The sequence below is a fragment of the Cryptomeria japonica genome, unplaced genomic scaffold (assembly GCF_030272615.1).
Source record: "Cryptomeria japonica unplaced genomic scaffold, Sugi_1.0 HiC_scaffold_168, whole genome shotgun sequence".
Lineage (NCBI taxonomy): Eukaryota > Viridiplantae > Streptophyta > Pinopsida > Cupressales > Cupressaceae > Cryptomeria > Cryptomeria japonica.
In genome coordinates, this window is record NW_026728990.1 from 212501 (window position 1) to 230000 (window position 17500).

A 17500-nucleotide genomic window follows, 5' to 3' on the forward strand; every position below is an offset into this window, starting at 1 on the left:
CTTGGTTGGGTTGCGCGCCCTGGTGCGCACCAAGGAGCGCTCTGAAGTGTGCTCCAAGGTGCGGCGTGCACGAAGTCGGAGCCCGGTTTGCCCCGGGTGTGCACCTCGGGTGCGCACCTCGCGTGCACCTTCGCTGCGGTGGGCACCTTGGCTGGGTTGCGCGCCTTGGTGGGCACCATGCAGTGCACGAAGTCGGAGCCCGGATTGCCCCGGGCGCGCACCTCCGCCAGGGTGGGCACCTTGGTGCGCACAACTTGCCTGGGCTGCGCACCAGGAAGGGCTCAAGATGGCACCCGCGTTCCGTTTTTTTCACTATCTTTCAGAACGGAAATTTTAAAATCTCGTTTTTTTTTGCCTTTTCTGGAAATTAGTGAAGGCAGCGCATCAAAGGTGCGCAACGCTGGTGCGAACCTGGGAGCGCTCCGATGTGTGCTCCAAGGTGCGGCGTGCACGAAGTCGGACCCCGGTTTGCCCCGGGTGCGCACCTCGCGTGCACCTTGGTGCGCACACCTTGGCTGGGTTGCGCGCCCTGGTGGGCACCATGGTGCGCACCAAGGAGCGCTCCGAAGTGTGCTCCAAGGTGCGGCGTGCACGAAGTCGGAGCCCGGTTTGCCCCGGGTGCGCACCTCGCGTGCACCTTCGCCGCGGTGGGCACCATGGCGTGCACGAAGTCGGAGCCCGGTTTGCCCCGGGTGCGCACCTCGCGTGCACCTTCGCCGGGGTGGGCACCTTGGTGTGCAGACCTTGGCTGGGTTGCGCGCCCTGGTGGGCACCATGGTGCGCACCAAGGAGCGCTCCGAAGTGTGCTCCAAGATGCGGCCTGCACGAAGTCGGAGCCCGGTTTGCCCCGGGTGTGCACCTCGGGTGGGCACCTTGGTGCGCATGCCTTGCCTGGGCTGCGCACCAGGGCGGGCTCAAGATGGCACCCGCGTTCCTTTTTTTTCACTATCTTTCAAAACGGAAATTTTAAAATCTCATTTTTTTTTGCCTTTTTCTGGAAATTAGTGAAGGCAGCGCATCAAAGGTGCGCACCTCGCTGCCCACCACGGTGCGCAACGCCGGTGGGCACCCGGGAGTGCTTCGAAGTGTGCTCCAAGGTGCTGCGTGCACGTTGTCGGAGCCCGGTTTGCCCCGGGTGCGCACCTCGCGTGCACCTTCGTCGGGGTGGGCACCTTGGCTGGGTTTGCCCCGGCTGCGCTCCGAAGCGGGGTTATTGGAGCGCCGCCTCTTTTTTTGTCGGAGCGTTTGGTGGGGTTTCTCGCATTGGCTCTTCCGAGGCCCGGTTGCCACCCTGGCGCGCACGAAGTCGGAAGTAGGGTTAATTGCCCGGGTGCGCACCTTTGCCAGGGTGGGCACCTTACCTGGGCTGCGCACCAGGGCGGGCTCAAGATGGCACGCGCGTTCCGTTTTTTTCACTATCTTTCAAAACGGAAATTTTAAAATCTCCTTTTTTTTTTGCCTTTTCTGGAAATTAGTGAAGGCAGCGCATCAAAGGTGCGCACCTCGCTGCCCACCTTGGTGTGCTCTGAGGTGCGCACCCGGGAGCGCTACGAAGTGTGCTCCAAGGTGCGGCGTGCACGTTGTCGGAGCCCGGTTTGCCCCGGGTGCGCACCTCGCCTGCACCTTGGCCGGGGTGGGCACCTTGGCTGGGTTTGCCCAGGGTGCGCTCCGAAGCGGGGTTACTGGAGCGCCCCCTCTTTTTTTGTCAGAGCGTTTGGTGGGGTTTCTCGCATTGGCTCTTCCCAGGCCCGGTTGTTGGGTGCGCTCCCACCCTGGCGCGCGCGAAGTTGGAAGTTGGGTTAATTGCCCGGGCGCGCACCTTCGCCAGGGTGGGCACCTTGGTGCGCACACCTTGGCTGGGCTGCGCACCAGGGCGGGCTCAAGATGGCACCAGCATTCCCTTTTTCTCACTATCTTTCAAAACGGAAATTTTAAAATCTCGTTTTTTTTTTGCCTTTTATGGAAATTAGTGAAGGCATCGCATCAAAGGTGCGCACCTCGCTGCCCACCTTGGTGTGCTCCGAGGTGCCCACCACGGTGCGCAACGCCGGTGCGAACCCGGGAGCGCCCCGATGTGTGCTCCAAGGTGCGGCGTGCACGAAGTCGGACCCCGGTTTGCCCCGGGTGCGCACCTCGCGTGCACCTTGGTGCGCACACCTTGGCTGGGTTGCGCGGCCTGGTGGGCACCATGGTGCGCACCAAGGAGCGCTCCGAAGTGTGCTCCAAGGTGCGGCGTGCACGAAGTCGGAGCCCGGTTTGCCCCGGGTACGCACCTCGCGTGCACCTTCGCCGGGGTGGGCACCTCGGCTGGGTTGCGCGCCCTGGTGCGCACCAAGGAGCGCTCCGAAGTGTGCTCCAAGGTGCGGCGTGCACGAAGTCGGAGCCCGGTTTGCCCCGGGTGCGCACCTTCGCCGCGGTGCGCACCATGGCGTGCACGAAGTCGGAGCCCGGTTTGCCCCGGGTGCGCACCTCGCGTGCACCTTCGGCGGGGTTGCGCGCCCTGGTGGGCACCATGGTGCGCACCAAGGAGCGCTCCGAAGTGTGCTCCAAGGTGCGGCGTGCACGAAGTCGGAGCCCGGTTTGCCCCGGGTGCGCACCTCGCGTGCACCTTCGGCGGGGTTGCGCGCCCTGGTGGGCACCATGGTGCGCACCAAGGAGCGCTCCGAAGTGTGCTCCAAGGTGCGGCGTGCACGAAGTCGGAGCCCGGTTTGCCCCGGGTGCGCACCTCGCGTGCACCTTCGCCGCGGTGGGCACCATGGCGTGCACGAAGTCGGAGCCCGGTTTGCCCCGGGTGCGCACCTCGCGTGCACCTTCGCCGGGGTGGGCACCTCGGCTGGGTTGCGCGCCCTGGTGCGCACCAAGGAGCGCTCCGAAGTGTGCTCCAAGGTGCGGCGTGCACGAAGTCGGAGCCCGGTTTGCCCCGGGTGCGCACCTCGCGTGCACCTTCGCCAGGGTGGGCACCTCGGTGCGCACACCTTCTCAATGTTTTCTTGCCTTTTCTGGAAATTGGTGAAGGCAGCGCATCAAAGGTGCGCACCTCGGTGTGCTCCGAGGTGCGAACCCGAGAGCGCTCCGAGGTGCCCACGAAGTCGAAAGTCGGGTTAATTGCATTGTTTTCCCCGGGTGCGCTCCGAGGTGCGCAACATCGGCGCGCACCAAGGAGGGCTCCGAAGTGTGCTCCAAGGTGCGCACGATGGCGTGCACCTCTGGTGCGCACGATTCGGAGCTCGGTTTGACCGGGGTGCGCACACCTTGGCTGGGTTGCGCACCTTTTGTGCGCTCCAAGGTGCGCACGAAGTCGGAGCTCGGTTTGCCCCGGGTGCGCACCTTCGCCAGGGTGCGCACCTTGATGCGCACGCCTTGGCTGGGCTGCGCACCTTGGTGGGCGCCATGGTGCGCACCTTTCGTGCGCTCCAAGGTGCGCACGAAGTCGGAGCTCGGTTTGCCCCGGGTGCGCACCTTGGTGGGCGCCATGGTGCACTCCGAGGTGCCCAAGATTGGTGCGCACCAAGGAGCGCTCCGAAGTGCGCTCCAAGGTGCGCGCGAAGTCGAAAGTTGGGTTAATTGTCCGGTTTGCCTCGGGTGCGCACCTTGCGTGCACCTTCGCCAGGGTGGGCGCCTTGGTGCGCACACCTTGGCTGGGCTGCGCACACCTTGGCACCCGCGTTTCCTTCATTTTAAATTTTTTTTTTTTACAATCTCTCAAGTGGGAAATTCTATAATCTCAACTTTTTTTGCCTTTTCAGGAAACTTTTGAATGGAGCGCATCATTGGTGCGCTCCGAAGTGTGCTCCAAAGCTCTCTCCAGCTGCGTGCACCTGCCCCGGCCGCGCACCCGGCCCCGCCCAGCTTCGCTCACCTGTCCCGGGCGTCTGGTGCGGAACCTTAGAGTAAGAAACATCACCGTGCACCTTGGCCAACGTGCGCGACTCGACCGAGCGCGCACTGGCCGAGGTGCACACCGATTTCACCTGGGTGCGCGCGCAGCACCTCGGGCGCACCGGGGTGCGCGCACAACGCCCGGGTTGCACCGTGGCCTGTGTGCTCGGGGCGCCTCGGGTGCGCGCTCGGTGTCGCCCCCGCGCGCGCGGTAGTGCGGGCAGCGCACCCCGGCCCGGCCCGGCCCCGACGAGAACGCAAACGGGCAAAAGGTTTATTCAAATAGCATTGCGACGCCCGGCGAAAAACTAAAAAAGGGTGCAACACCGGGACTTCCCGGGAGGTCACCCATCCCAGTACTACTCCGGCCCAAGCGCGCTTAACTGCGGAGTTCTGATGGGATCCGGTGCACTAACGCTGGTATGATCGCACCCGTTATGAGCTTGTCGCAGTGTGTACTTAGCAAACCGCGACCCACGTGCGAATCCACCCCGGCCACCCACCCCCGTCGAGGTGCACACCCTCCCTCGCGAAGTGCGCCCCGTTCGCCAAGTGTGAGCCCTGCCCGGGTGCGCGCACCTTGCTAGGGCGTCGGGTGTGCACCCGGCCCGGCCTACGTGCGTGCACCTGGAGGGGGCGTCGTGTGCGTGCAGTGTCCCGTCTGCAACGCGGTGCCCACACACCACCTCGGGCGCAACGACCTGCGCTCACATGTGGGCCGAGTGCACCTTGGTGCATGTTCGGGGCGCCTCGGGTGCACGCTCGATCTTGCCCCGGTGCACCAAGGCGCTCGGTTTGCCCCGGGTGCGCACTTGGTGCAAGGTGGGCACCCAAAATAGGGATCAAGCACCAAAACACAAGTTTCGGGATGCAAAATGGGACCCAAGGACCACAAATGCGTTCCAAGACCCATGATGGGTCCACGAGAACAAAAATGTGTTCCGAGACTTAATAAACAAATATTGGGTTTTAGGAGAAGAAACATGCTCTGATGCCCAAAACGAGAATCGACCCCGAAAAGGCCACAGGCCAAAAGTGGGATGCGAGACAAAAAAAAATGGGACCCGAGGACCAAAATTGGGTTCCCAGGTCGAAGACAGGGCAACCGGACAAGAAACGACCTCTAAGGCTCGAAATGAGTCCCGACGACTAAAACTTGACAAGAAGCACCCATCAGGCACCCAACTCGACACCCATGGGATGCCGACCCACCCGGGCTTCCACCTAGCACACCTTGGCACCCACCCACCCTCGCACCCAACCTCGCACCCAACTTAGCACCTTTGAACCCACATTGGCACTCACCCTGACCCTGGCACCTTGGAACCCACATTGGCACTCACCTTGACCCTGGCACCCACCTTTGCACTCACCTTGGGACCCACCCTGGCTCCCACCTCGGCACCCACCCAGACACCCACCTTGGTTCCTTGGCACCCACCTTGGATCCTTGGCACCCACCCCGACACCCACCTTGGCACGCAACTTGGCTACTTGCCACCCACCTTGGCTCCTTGACGCCCACCCCGACAACCACCCCGTGACCTACCCTGGCTAGGGTTGGTGCACACCCACCCTGGTGCCCACCTTGGCACCCACCCTATGACCCACCTTGGCACGCACCTTAGTACCCACCCCGTTACCCACCCTAGGACCCACCCCGTGACCCACCTTGGCCAGGGTGGGTGCACCCACCCTGGTGCCCACCTTGGCACCCACCCATCCTAGCACCCAGCCTGTGACCGGGCTTGGAACCCAACCTTGCACCCGCACCCGTCTTGGCCAGTGTGGGTGCGCACCCATCCTGGCACCCACGTTGTGACACACCCTTTAACCCACGCACCCTAGCACCCACGTTGGCACCCACCTTGGAACCCAACCTAGCAACTTGGCACCCACCCCGTGACCCACCTTGGCATCCACCATAGCAGTCGCCGACTTGGCACCCACCTCGGCACCCACCTTGACACTTGTGGACCCACCTTGCCACTCACCCTAGCATCGACCCATCCTAGCACCCACCCTGGCACCTTTGCACCCTAGCACTCACCCATCCTAGCACCTAACCTGTGACCCACCTTGACACTCACCCTCGCACCCACCTTGGAACCCAACCTAGCACCCACCCACCCTGACACCAACCCTAGCACCTACCCACCCTTGCACCCACCCTGTGACCCATCTTGGCACCCACCCATCCTACCACTCAACCTATCACCCACCTTCTCACCCACCTTGGCATCCACCTTAGCACCCACCCACACTGGCACCTTGGCACCCACCTCGGGCAAGGTGGGTGCACACCCACCCTGGCACCCAATTTAGAACCCACCGAGCATGTTACCCACCTTGGCACCCACATTGCAGCCCACCCTAGTACCCACCCTATGACCCACATTGGCATCCACACCCTAGCACCCAGGCACCTCGACACCCGCCTTGACACCCACCCTAGCACTGAACCTGTGACCCACCTTGGAACTCACCCTAGAACCCACCCACCCTGTGAACCACCTTGGCATCCACCTTAGCACCCACCCACCTTGGCACCCACTCTAGCACTCACCCATCCTAACACCCAACTTGTTACCCACCTTGGCACCCGCCCTCGCGTCCACCTTGAAACCCACCCTAGCACCCACCCACGCAGGAGCCCACCTTGGCACCCAACCTAACACCCACGCATCCTGGCACCCAACTTGTGACCCACCTTGGAACCCACCCTAGTACCCACCTTTGAACCCACTATATCACCAACCCACCTTGGCACCCACCCTATGACCCTCTTTGGAATCCACCCTAGCACGCACCCACCCTGGCACCCACCATGGAGCGCACCCTAGCACCCACCCACCTCGGCACGCACCTCAACACCCACCTTGGTGTGCGCACTGCGCCAACCTCTCAAAGACCCTATGTGGTGCGCTCCAAAGTGTACACCTTTGGTGCGCTCCAAGGTGCGCACCTTTGGTGCACACCGAGGTGCACACCAAAGTGTGCACCGAGGTGAGCACCAAAGTGCACTCCAGGGTGCACACCAAGGCGTGCACCTTTGGTGCGGTCAATGCAAACGAATTCGGAAGTTGGGGTCGATGTCCTAATCGCTGCTGCAGACTACACGTATGAGAATCGGACAAATAGCTTTATATAGGGGAGGTGTTGCGTTTGATGGGTCGACTCCCCTGGTTGTGTGCACTGCACCAACTTCAAAGACCCTGTCTTGTTTAAGAAGTCAAAAGTTGGGGTGGATGTCCTAATCATTGCTGCAGTCTACGCATGTATGAGAATCAGACAAATAGCTTATATAGGGGAGGTGTTGCATTCGGTGGGTTGACTCCCCTGGTTGTGCGCACTGCGCCAACCTCAAAGACCCCGCATAGCAGAAGAAGTCGGAAGTCGGATTTTGGTGAGCACCAAGGCGTGCACCTTTGGTGCGGTCAACGCAGACGAATTCAGAAGTTGGGGTGGATGTCCTAATCGTTGTTGCAGGCTACACATGTATGAGAATCAGACAAATAGCTTATATAGGGGAGGTGTTGGGTTTGATGGGTCAACTCCCTTGGTTGTGCGCATTACGCCAACCTCAAAGACCTTGTTTTCGTTAAGAAGTCAAAAGTTGGGGTCAATGTCCTAATGGCTCCTGCAGGCTACACATGTATGAGAATCGGACAAATAGCTTATATAGGGGAGGTGTTGGGTTTGATGGGTCGACTCCCCTGGTTGTGCGCATTACGTCAACCTCAAAGACCTTGTTTTCGTTAAGAAGTCAAAAGTTGGGGTCGATGTCCTAATTGCTCCTGTAGACTACACATGTATGAGAATCAGACAAATAGCTTATATAGGGGAGGTGTTGGGTTTGATGGGTTGACTCCCCTAGTTGTTCGCATTACACCAACCTCAAAGACCTTGTTTTCGTTTAGAAGCCGAAAGTTGGGGTCGATGTCCTAATTGCTCCTGCAGGCTACGCATGTATGAGAATCAGACAAATAGCTTATATAGGGGAGGTGTTGGGTTTGATGGGTCGACTCCCCTGGTTGTGCGCATTGCGCCAACCTCAAAGACCCTGCATTGCGGATGAAGTCGAAAGTCAGAGTTTGGTGTGCTACAAGGTGTGGTCGAAGGTGCTCACCTAGGTGTGCACCTTTGGAGCACAGGAAAAGTGCCCTCCAAAAGTGCGCACCTTTGGAGTGCACAAAAGTGCCCTCCAAAAGTGCGCACCTTTGGAGCGCAGAAAAGTGCCCTCCAAAAAGTGCCCTCCAAAAGTGCGCACCTTTGGAGCGCAGAAAAGTGCCCTCCAAAAAGTGCCCTCCAAAAGTGCGCACCTTTGGAGCGCAGAAAAGTGCCCTCCAAAAAGTGCCCTCCAAAAGTGCGCACCTTTGGAGCGCAGAAAAGTGCCCTCCAAAAGTGCGCACCTTTGGAGCGCAGAAAAGTGCCCTCCAAAAAGTGCCCTCCAAAAGTGCGCACCTTTGGAGCGCAGAAAAGTGCCCTCCAAAAAGTGCCCTCCAAAAGTGCGCACCTTTGGAGCGCAGAAAAGTGCCCTCCAAAAAGTGCCCTCCAAAAGTGCGCACCTTTGGAGCGCAGAAAAGTGCCCTCCAAAAAGTGCCCTCCAAAAGTGCGCACCTTTGGAGCGCAGAAAAGTGCCCTCCAAAAAGTGCCCTCCAAAAGTGCGCACCTTTGGAGCGCAGAAAAGTGCCCTCCAAAAGTGCGCACCTTTGGAGCGCACAAAAGTGCCCTTCAAAAGTGCGCACTTTTGGTGCGCACCAAGGCGCTGGTTCGGTCGTTGCAGGCGAGTTCGGAAGTTGGGGTCGATGTCCTGAGCGGAGGTGCAAACTACACAGGTGTCGGAATCGGACAAATAGCTTATATAGGGGAGGTGTATGCTTCGATGGGTCGACTCCCCAGGTTGAGCGCACCGCGCCAACCTCAAAGACCCTACGGTATGGATGAAGTCGGAAGTTGGGTCCGATGACCAATTCGATTAGTAGGTATGCTCATGAGGTCGGAATTTGGGTCCGATGACCTGCCATGTGCAGGAAGGCGAATGTTGACACTGTGCGTTGCAAGGTGCACACCAAGGCGCTGGTGCGGTCTTTTTAGTCGAGTTCGGAAGTTGGGGTCGATGTCCTGATCGGAGGTGCAAGCTACACAGGTGTGGGAATCGGACAAATAGCTTATATAGGGGAGGTGTATGCTTCGTTGGGTCGACTCCCCGGGTTGAGCGCACCGCGCCAACCTCAAAGACCCTACGGTATGGATGAAGTCGGAAGTTGGGTCCGATGACCGATTCGATATGTAGGCATACTCGCGAGGTCGGAATTTGGGTCCGATGACCTGCCACGTGCAGGAAGGCGAATGTTGGCACTGTGCGTTGCAAGGTGCGCACCAAGGCGCTGGTTCGGTCGTTGGAGGCGAGTTCGGAAGTTGGGGTCGATGTCTTGATCGGAGGTGCAAACTACACAGGTGTGGGAATCGGACAAATAGCTTATATAGGGGAGGTGTATGCTTCGTTGGGTCGACTCCCCGGGTTGAGCGCACCGCGCCAACCTCAAAGACCCTACGGTATGGATGAAGTCGGAAGTTGGGTCCGATGACCGATTCGATATGTAGGCATACTCGCGAGGTCGGAATTTGGGTCCGATGACCTGCCATGTGCAGGAAGGCGAATGTTGGGACTGTGCGTCGCAAGGTGCGCACCAAGGCGCTGGTGCCGTCGTTGCAGTCGAGTTCGGAAGTTGGGGTCGATGTCCTGGTCAGAGGTGCAAACTACACAGGTGTGGGAATCGGACAAATAGCTTATATAGGGGAGGTGTATGCTTCGATGGGTCGACTCCCTGGGTTGAGCGCACCGCGCCAACCTCAAAGACCCTACAGTATGGATGAAGTCGGAAGTTGGGTCCGATGACCGATTCGATACGTAGGCATATTGGCGAGGTCTGAATTTGTGTCCGATGACCTGCCATGCGCAGGAAGGCGGAATTTGGGTCCGATGACCGAGTTGATGGCGTGCCATGCGCAGAAAGGCGGAATTTGGGTCCGATGACCGAGTTGATGTTGATGGCCCGCCATGCACAGGAAGGCGGAATTTGGGTCCGATGACCGATTTGAAGGCGTGCCATACGCAAAAAGGCGGAGTTTGGGTCCGATGACCGAGTTGATATTGATGGCCCGCCATGCGCAGGAAGGCGGAATTTGGGTCCGATGACCTGACATACGCATGGAGTCCGACTCGGGGGCCGATGTTCGATTCGATGACTTGCATTGTGGGTAAAGTCGGAAGTTGTGGTCTTTGACCCGATTCGATGACCAGACTTCGGCTGCTTGAGAATCGGACAAATAACTTATATAGGGGAGGTAGTGTTCTCGAGCATCCTCCCCCCGTGCCCGTTTATGTCGATTGATGCTGGTGCTCGACTGGTTGGAGCGCTCGGATGCAAAAATCTTGCACCAGGATTTATCGATTGTGATGGACACGGCAAGTCTCCTGATTGCTATGCAGGAGCTCATCGTGAATCTCTATGCGGCCTTGGTATGGACTCGACCTGCGGAATGGTTCGGCAATGGTAGTCGCTCCAACACGTCCTTGCAATGGCCACAGAGGTGATTCGACTAGAGCTCCAGTCTAGCTTTTGGGTTGCTTGGCGGACTGGTATAGCCGCGATCGAGTTCCGGCCATGAACGTTTTAGATAGCTCTTGGGCTTTCTGGGACGGAAGTCGGAAGTTTGGGCTGTTGTCCGATTTGATGACCATTCTTCGGATGTGTGAGAATCGGACAAATAACTTATATAGGGGACTGTGTTGTCTCACGCAGCCCCCTCCGTGCCCCTCTATCTCGACCGATGTTGGTGCTTGAAAGGGTTGGGATCGCTCGGATTTATAAACGTGCACCACCATTTGTCGAGTGTGAGGGACGCGGCAGGTCTCCTAAATGCTATGCGGGCGCTCTCTGAGAATCTCTATCCGGCCTCGACACAGACTAGTCTTGCTGAATGGTTTGGCACTGGTAGTCGATCCAACACGTCGTTGTTGTGGCCGCCTAGGCGATTCGATTCGAGCCCCCGTCTAGCTTTTGGGTTGCTTGGCGGATTTTGCCCTATCCGCAAGTGAGCTCGGTCCCTAAACGTTCGAGAAACCCGATTGCTATGCGCCGACTCTCTTTCTTGCGAGCCTCCATCTAGCTTTTGGGTCTCTACGGAACGGAAGTCGGAATCTGGGACCGTTGTTTGATTCGACGAGGCAGACTACGGTTGTGCGAGAATCGGACAAATAACTTATATAGGGGAGGTGTTGACTGGAGCATTCTCCCCCGTGCCCCTCTAACTCGACCAATGCTGGCGCTCGAACGGTGGTAGCGCTCGGATTTTCATTGAGCGCCAGCATTGGTCGATTTAGAGGGGCATGCGAGATTCCCGAATGCTATGCGAGGGCTCTAACGGAAATGTCTATTGGTTTCGGTATGGATGCAATTGCGAGTGGTTCGGCAAAGGTAGTCGTTCCGATGCGTCCATGTCGTGGCCAAATCGATAATTCGATTTGAGCCCTCGTATAGCATTTGGGTCTCTCGATGTGATTCCGCATTCCAGTCCCTTTGGGCACTGCTTGAGCCGCATCCCAGGGGGTTCCCTTCCCAATAATCTGCCTCGCAACCCGATTGCTATGCGGTGAGGCTCCTCGGCCGCCTCGGAACTATCTGTGTATCAGACGCATCGCGGGATAAGGGGTTGGCAACGGTAGTCGCCCCAAGCGCGTCCGATGCTTGGACCATTCCGAGGCGGCCCTGAAGCCTCTTCCGTCTAGCCGTTGGGTCCTTCTCGCCGCATCCCTCGCCTCGCACCCCGATTGCTATGCGGTGAGGCTCCTCGGCCGCCTCGGAACTATCTGTGTATCGGACGCGTCGCGGGATAAGGGGTTGTCACTGGTAGTCGCCCCAAGCGCGTCCGATGCTTGGACCATTCCGAGGCGGCCCTGAAGCCTCTTCCGTCTAGCCGTTGGGTCCTTCTCGCCGCATCCCTCGCCTCGCACCCCGATTGCTATGCGGTGAGGCTCCTCGGCCGCCTCGGAACTATCTGTGTATCGGACGCGTCGCGGGATAAGGGGTTGTCATTGGTAGTCGCCCCAAGCGCGTCCGATGCTTGGACCATTCCGAGGCGGCCCTGAAGCCTCTTCCGTCTAGCCGTTGGGTCCTTCTCGCCGCATCCCTCGCCTCGCACCCCGATTGCTATGCGGTGAGGCTCCTCGGCCGCCTCGGAACTATCTGTGTATCGGACGCGTCGCGGGATAAGGGGTTGTCACTGGTAGTCGCCCCAAGCGCGTCCGATGCTTGGACCATTCCGAGGCGGCCCTGAAGCCTCTTCCGTCTAGCCGTTGGGTCCTTCTCGCCGCATCCCTCGCCTCGCACCCCGATTGCTATGCGGTGAGGCTCCTCGGCCGCCTCGGAACTATCTGTGTATCGGACGCGTCGCGGGATAAGGGGTTGTCACTGGTAGTCGCCCCAAGCGCGTTCGATGCTTGGACCATTCCGAGGCGGCCCTGAAGCCTCTTCCGTCTAGCCGTTGGGTCCTTCTCGCCGCATCCCTCGCCTCGCACCCCGATTGCTATGCGGTGAGGCTCCTCGGCCGCCTTGGAACTATCTGTGTATCGGACGCGTCGCGGGATAAGGGGTTGTCACTGGTAGTCGCCCCAAGCGCGTCCGATGCTTAGACCATTCCGAGGCGGACCCGAAGCCTCTTCCGTCTAGCCGTTGGGTCCTTCTCGCCGCATCCTTCGCCTCGCACCCCGATTGCTATGCGGTGAGGCTCCTCGGCCGCCTCGGAACTATCTGTGTATCGGACGCGTCGCGGGATAAGGGGTTGTCACTGGTAGTCGCCCCAAGCGCGTCCGATGCTTGGACCATTCCGAGGCGGACCCGAAGCCTCTTCCGTCTAGCCGTTGGGTCCTTCTCGCCGCATCCCTCGCCTCGCACCCCGATTGCTATGCGGTGAGGCTCCTCGGCCGCCTTGGAACTATCTGTGTATCGGACGCGTCGCGGGATAAGGGGTTGTCACTGGTAGTCGCCCCAAGCGCGTCCGATGCTTGGACCATTCCGAGGCGGACCCGAAGCCTCTTCCGTCTAGCCGTTGGGTCCTTCTCGCCGCATCCCTCGCCTCGCACCCCGATTGCTATGCGGTGAGGCTCCTCGGCCGCCTTGGAACTATCTGTGTATCGGACGCGTCGCGGGATAAGGGGTTGTCACTGGTAGTCGCCCCAAGCGCGTCCGATGCTTGGACCATTCCGAGGCGGACCCGAAGCCTCTTCCGTCTAGCCGTTGGGTCCTTCTCGCCGCATCCCTCGCCTCGCACCCCGATTGCTATGCGGTGAGGCTCCTCGGCCGCCTTGGAACTATCTGTGTATCGGACGCGTCGCGGGATAAGGGGTTGTCACTGGTAGTCGCCCCAAGCGCGTCCGATGCTTGGACCATTCCGAGGCGGCCCCGAAGCCTCTTCCGTGTAGCCGTTGGGTCCTTCTCGCCGCATCCCTCGCCTCGCACCCCGATTGCTATGCGGTGAGGCTCCTCGGCCGCCTTGGAACTATCTGTGTATCGGACGCGTCGCGGGATAAGGGGTTGTCACTGGTAGTCGCCCCAAGCGCGTCCGATGCTTGGACCATTCCGAGGCGGCCCCGAAGCCTCTTCCGTGTAGCCGTTGGGTCCTTCTCGCCGCATCCCTCGCCTCGCACCCCGATTGCTATGCGGTGAGGCTCCTCGGCCGCCTTGGAACTATCTGTGTATCGGACGCGTCGCGGGATAAGGGGTTGTCACTGGTAGTCGCCCCAAGCGCGTCCGATGCTTGGACCATTCCGAGGCGGACCTGAAGCCTCTTCCCTCTAGCCGTTGGGGCTTTCTCGCCGCATCCCTCGCCTCGCACCCCGATTGCTATGCTGTGAGGCTCCTCGGCCGCCTTGGAACTATCTGTGTATCGGACGCATCGCGGGATAAGGGGTTGGCAGTGGTAGTCGCCCCAAGCGCATCCGATGCTTGGACCATTCCGAGGCGGCCCTGCAGCCTCTTCCGTCTAGCCGTTGGGGCCATCTCGCCGCATCCCCCACCTCGCACCACGATTGCTATGCGGTGAGGCTCCTTGGCCGCCTCGGAACTATCTGTGTATCGGACGCATCGCGGGATAAGGGGTTGTCACTGGTAGTCGCCCCAAGCGCGTCCGATGCTTGGACTATTCCGAGGCGGCCCTGCAGCCTCTTCCGTCTAGCCGTTGGGGCCATCTCGCTGCATCCCCCACCTCCTCGGCCGCCTCGGAACTATCTGTGTATCGGACGCATCGCGGGATAAGGGGTTGGCAGTGGTAGTCGCCCCAAGCGCGTCCGATGCTTGGACTATTCCGAGGCAGCCCTGCAGCCTCTTCCGTCTAGCCTTTGGGGCCATCTCGCCGCATCCCTCGCCTCGCACCCCGATTGCTATGCGGTGAGGCTCCTCGGCCGCCTGGGAACTATCTTCGTATCGGACGCATCGCGGGATAAGGGGTTGTCACTGGTAGTCGCCCCAAGCGCGTCCGATGCTTGGACTATTCCGAGGCGGCCCTGTGGCCTCTTCCGTCTAGCCGTTGGGGCCATCTCGCCGCATCCCCCACCTCGCACCCCGATTGCTATGCGGTGAGGCTCTTCGGCCGCCTTGGAACTATCTTCGTATCGGACGCATTGCGGGATAAGGGGTTGTCACTGGTAGTGGCCCCAAGCGCGTCCGATGCTTGGACTATTCCGAGGCGGCCCTGCAGCCTCTTCCGTCTAGCCGTTGGGGCCATCTCGCCGCATCCCCCACCTCGCACCCCGATTGCTATGCGGTGAGGCTCCTCGGCCGCCTTGGAACTATCTTCGTATCGGACGCATCGCGGGATAAGGGGTTGTCACTGGTAGTCGCCCCAAGCGCGTCCGATGCTTGGACTATTCCGACGCGGCCCTGTGGCCTCTTCCGTCTAGCCGTTGGGGCCATCTCGCCGCATCCCCCACCTCGCACCCCGATTGCTATGCGGTGAGGCTCCTCGGCCGCCTTGGAACCATCTTCGTATCGGACGCATCGCGGGATAGGGGGCTGTCACTGGTAGTCGCCCCAAGCGTGTCCGATGCTTGGACCATTCCTAGGCGGCCCTGAAGCCTCTTCCGTCTAGCCGTTGGGGCCTTCCCGCCCCATCCCTCGCCTCGCACCCCCGATTGCTATGCGGTGAGGCTCCTCGGCCGCCTTGGAACCATCTGTGTATCGGACGCATCGCGGGATAAGGGGTTGGCACTGGCAGTCGCCCCAAGCGCGTCCGATGCTTGGACCATTCCGAGGTGGCCCTGAAGCCTCTTCCGTCTAGCCGTTGGGGCCTTCCCGCCCCATCCCTCGCCTCGCACCCCGATTGATATGCGGTGAGGCTCCTCGGCCGCCTTGGAACTATCTGTGTATCGGACGCATCGCGGGATAAGGGGTTGGCACTGGTAGTCGTCCCAATCGCATCCGATGCTTGGACCATTCCGAGGCGGCCCTGCAGCCTCTTCCGTTTAGCCGTCGGGGCCTTCCCGCCGCATCCCTCGCCTCGCATCCCGATTCCTATGCGGTGAGTCTTCTCGGCCGCCGCGGAACTATACCTGTTATTGCTACTGCATCCTTCGGCTGGTAACCTCCTCTGCCGCCTTGGAACGTTCTCTTTGTCGGACGCGTCGCGGGATAAGGGGTTGGCACTGGTAGTCGCCCCAAGCGCGCCCGATGCATAGACCGCTCCGAGTCGACCTTGCTTTCAGCCTCTCACATGCATAGACCTCTCTGAGTCGACCCTGCAGCCTCTCACGTTTAGCCTTTGGAATCTCGCCTCACAACATGATTGCTATCCTTGATGCATCCCTTGCCTCGAGCCCTGATTGCTTTCTTGGCTGCATCCCTCCTCTCCTCACAGCCCGGTTGTCATCACTGCTTCATCCGTCGCTTCATGCATTCTGGCTGCTGGGCCCTTCCCACCGCACACCTCGATTGCTATCTCTTCTGCATCACACACCCCGATTGCTATCTCTGCTACATCCCTCGGCTCTCACTTCTGCATCCTTCGCCTCACACCTCGATTGCTATCAATGCTGCATCCGTAACCTCACACCCCGATTGCTATGCGGGGAGGCTCCTTGGCCGCCTTGGAAATTTCTGTGTGTCGGACGCACCGCGGGATAAGGGGTTGGCACTGGTAGTCGCCCCAAGTGCGCCCGATTCTTAGACCGCTTCGAGGTGACCTCGTAGCCTCTTTCGTCCAGGCTTCCTGCCTTCAACGCCCTTTTTACACCTCGATTGCTATGCGCGGGCTCGTTGGCGTCTATCACCTCTCTGCGAAGAGTGGCACGATGATTGTTGGGGTAAATCGTAGCAGTCCGATCTCTGGCCTTGGGCCATTGTGAGGGCTGATCGATTTCCTGTGCGCATCTCGTGTTCGCCCAGTAACAGACTCGACGACTTGTAATCGGTCTTGTTCCCGATTGTTCCTGGAGGTAGTCTTCGGAACTCTTGGATTTGACCTGTCACTCGAACTGTCCTCTTCCGAGGATGCTTGTGTGTGTGTGCTTGTGCCATTTCCTTGGCGGTATTAACGAGATATTAAAGAGCGGAGTGAGCGCCTCGCCCAGCTATGTTTGGGGCTCTCACTCCCTTACCCGGTGTGCGACCGCTTTGCACGTAGGTTGCGGAGCATCGCGACTCTTTCGATGTTTGGCGGTTGTCTTCCGGTGATGCGTTGGTCCCGAAGTGCACGTTACTAGCATTTCTGCCATTGTTCTCGATCTTTGGCACGTTCCTTCGTTGCAATTGGATATATATCTCCGTTTATACGCGCAGGCTTCTCCCGCCTATTCAGCGCTGTCCCACTCTCAGCACTCTCGTGGTCTCCTTGGCTTCTCTCTCCCGTGAGCGAGCTCTCTTCTCGAGTCTTTTCCATGTCCCATGGAGGTTGCCTTGCGAAATTCGGGCACACAAACGTGACCGGATAAGAGCGGAATTGCCTATGAGGAGAAGCTCACCTTAGGGAGCAGCAATGCCGAGTGTTTCGACAGAGGGTAGAGGGGGCGTTGTTTGGGCGGTTGCACAAAAGAGTGCTACGTTTGCACTGAAGGTTGCTTCTTCGTCTCCGACGAACTCTTCGAGGCAAAAAAGCTTGTTTACGGGGTCGAGGTGGGACTGTTCGTGCGAGTTGCGCCACCAAAAGTGCGTAGGGGGCATATACCTGGGAAATGGATGTCTCTGAGTGGCCTTACTCGGTCGCGTGCACGGTGCATTCTCTAACGGCAGGACTGTCGCGAGCATGTGCGGTTCGGATGTTTTCGGGTAAAGGGTTCCGTACGGGATGTTCTTCCCAGGCTCCTGTGAACCGAGACTCTGCATCGTCATGCTCCGGCTCCCGTGGGTGCTTCATGCCTCGTCGAGCTGTTTGTCGTGGACGATTAAGGCCGAGGCCTTCCTTCGAGAGGGGAATTGTTCAGGCTGGTCGAGGCGGGATTGTTCGTGCGGGGTGCACCACCAAAAGTGCGTAGGGGGCATATGCCTGGGAAATGGATGTCTCTGAGTGGCCTTACTCGGTCGCGTGCACGGTGCACAGTCTCACGGCATGACTGTCGCGAGCATCG

At 59.7% G+C, this 17500-nt stretch overlaps 1 non-coding gene across 1 annotated transcript; it reads right to left on the bottom strand.

The window, feature by feature from the left end:
- Positions 1-4194: 4194 nt before the first annotated feature.
- LOC131867329 (5S ribosomal RNA) lies at positions 4195-4313 on the bottom strand. The gene has a single exon (XR_009365888.1). It is a non-coding gene; the product is annotated as a 5S ribosomal RNA (ribosomal RNA).
- Positions 4314-17500: the final 13187 nt, after the last annotated feature.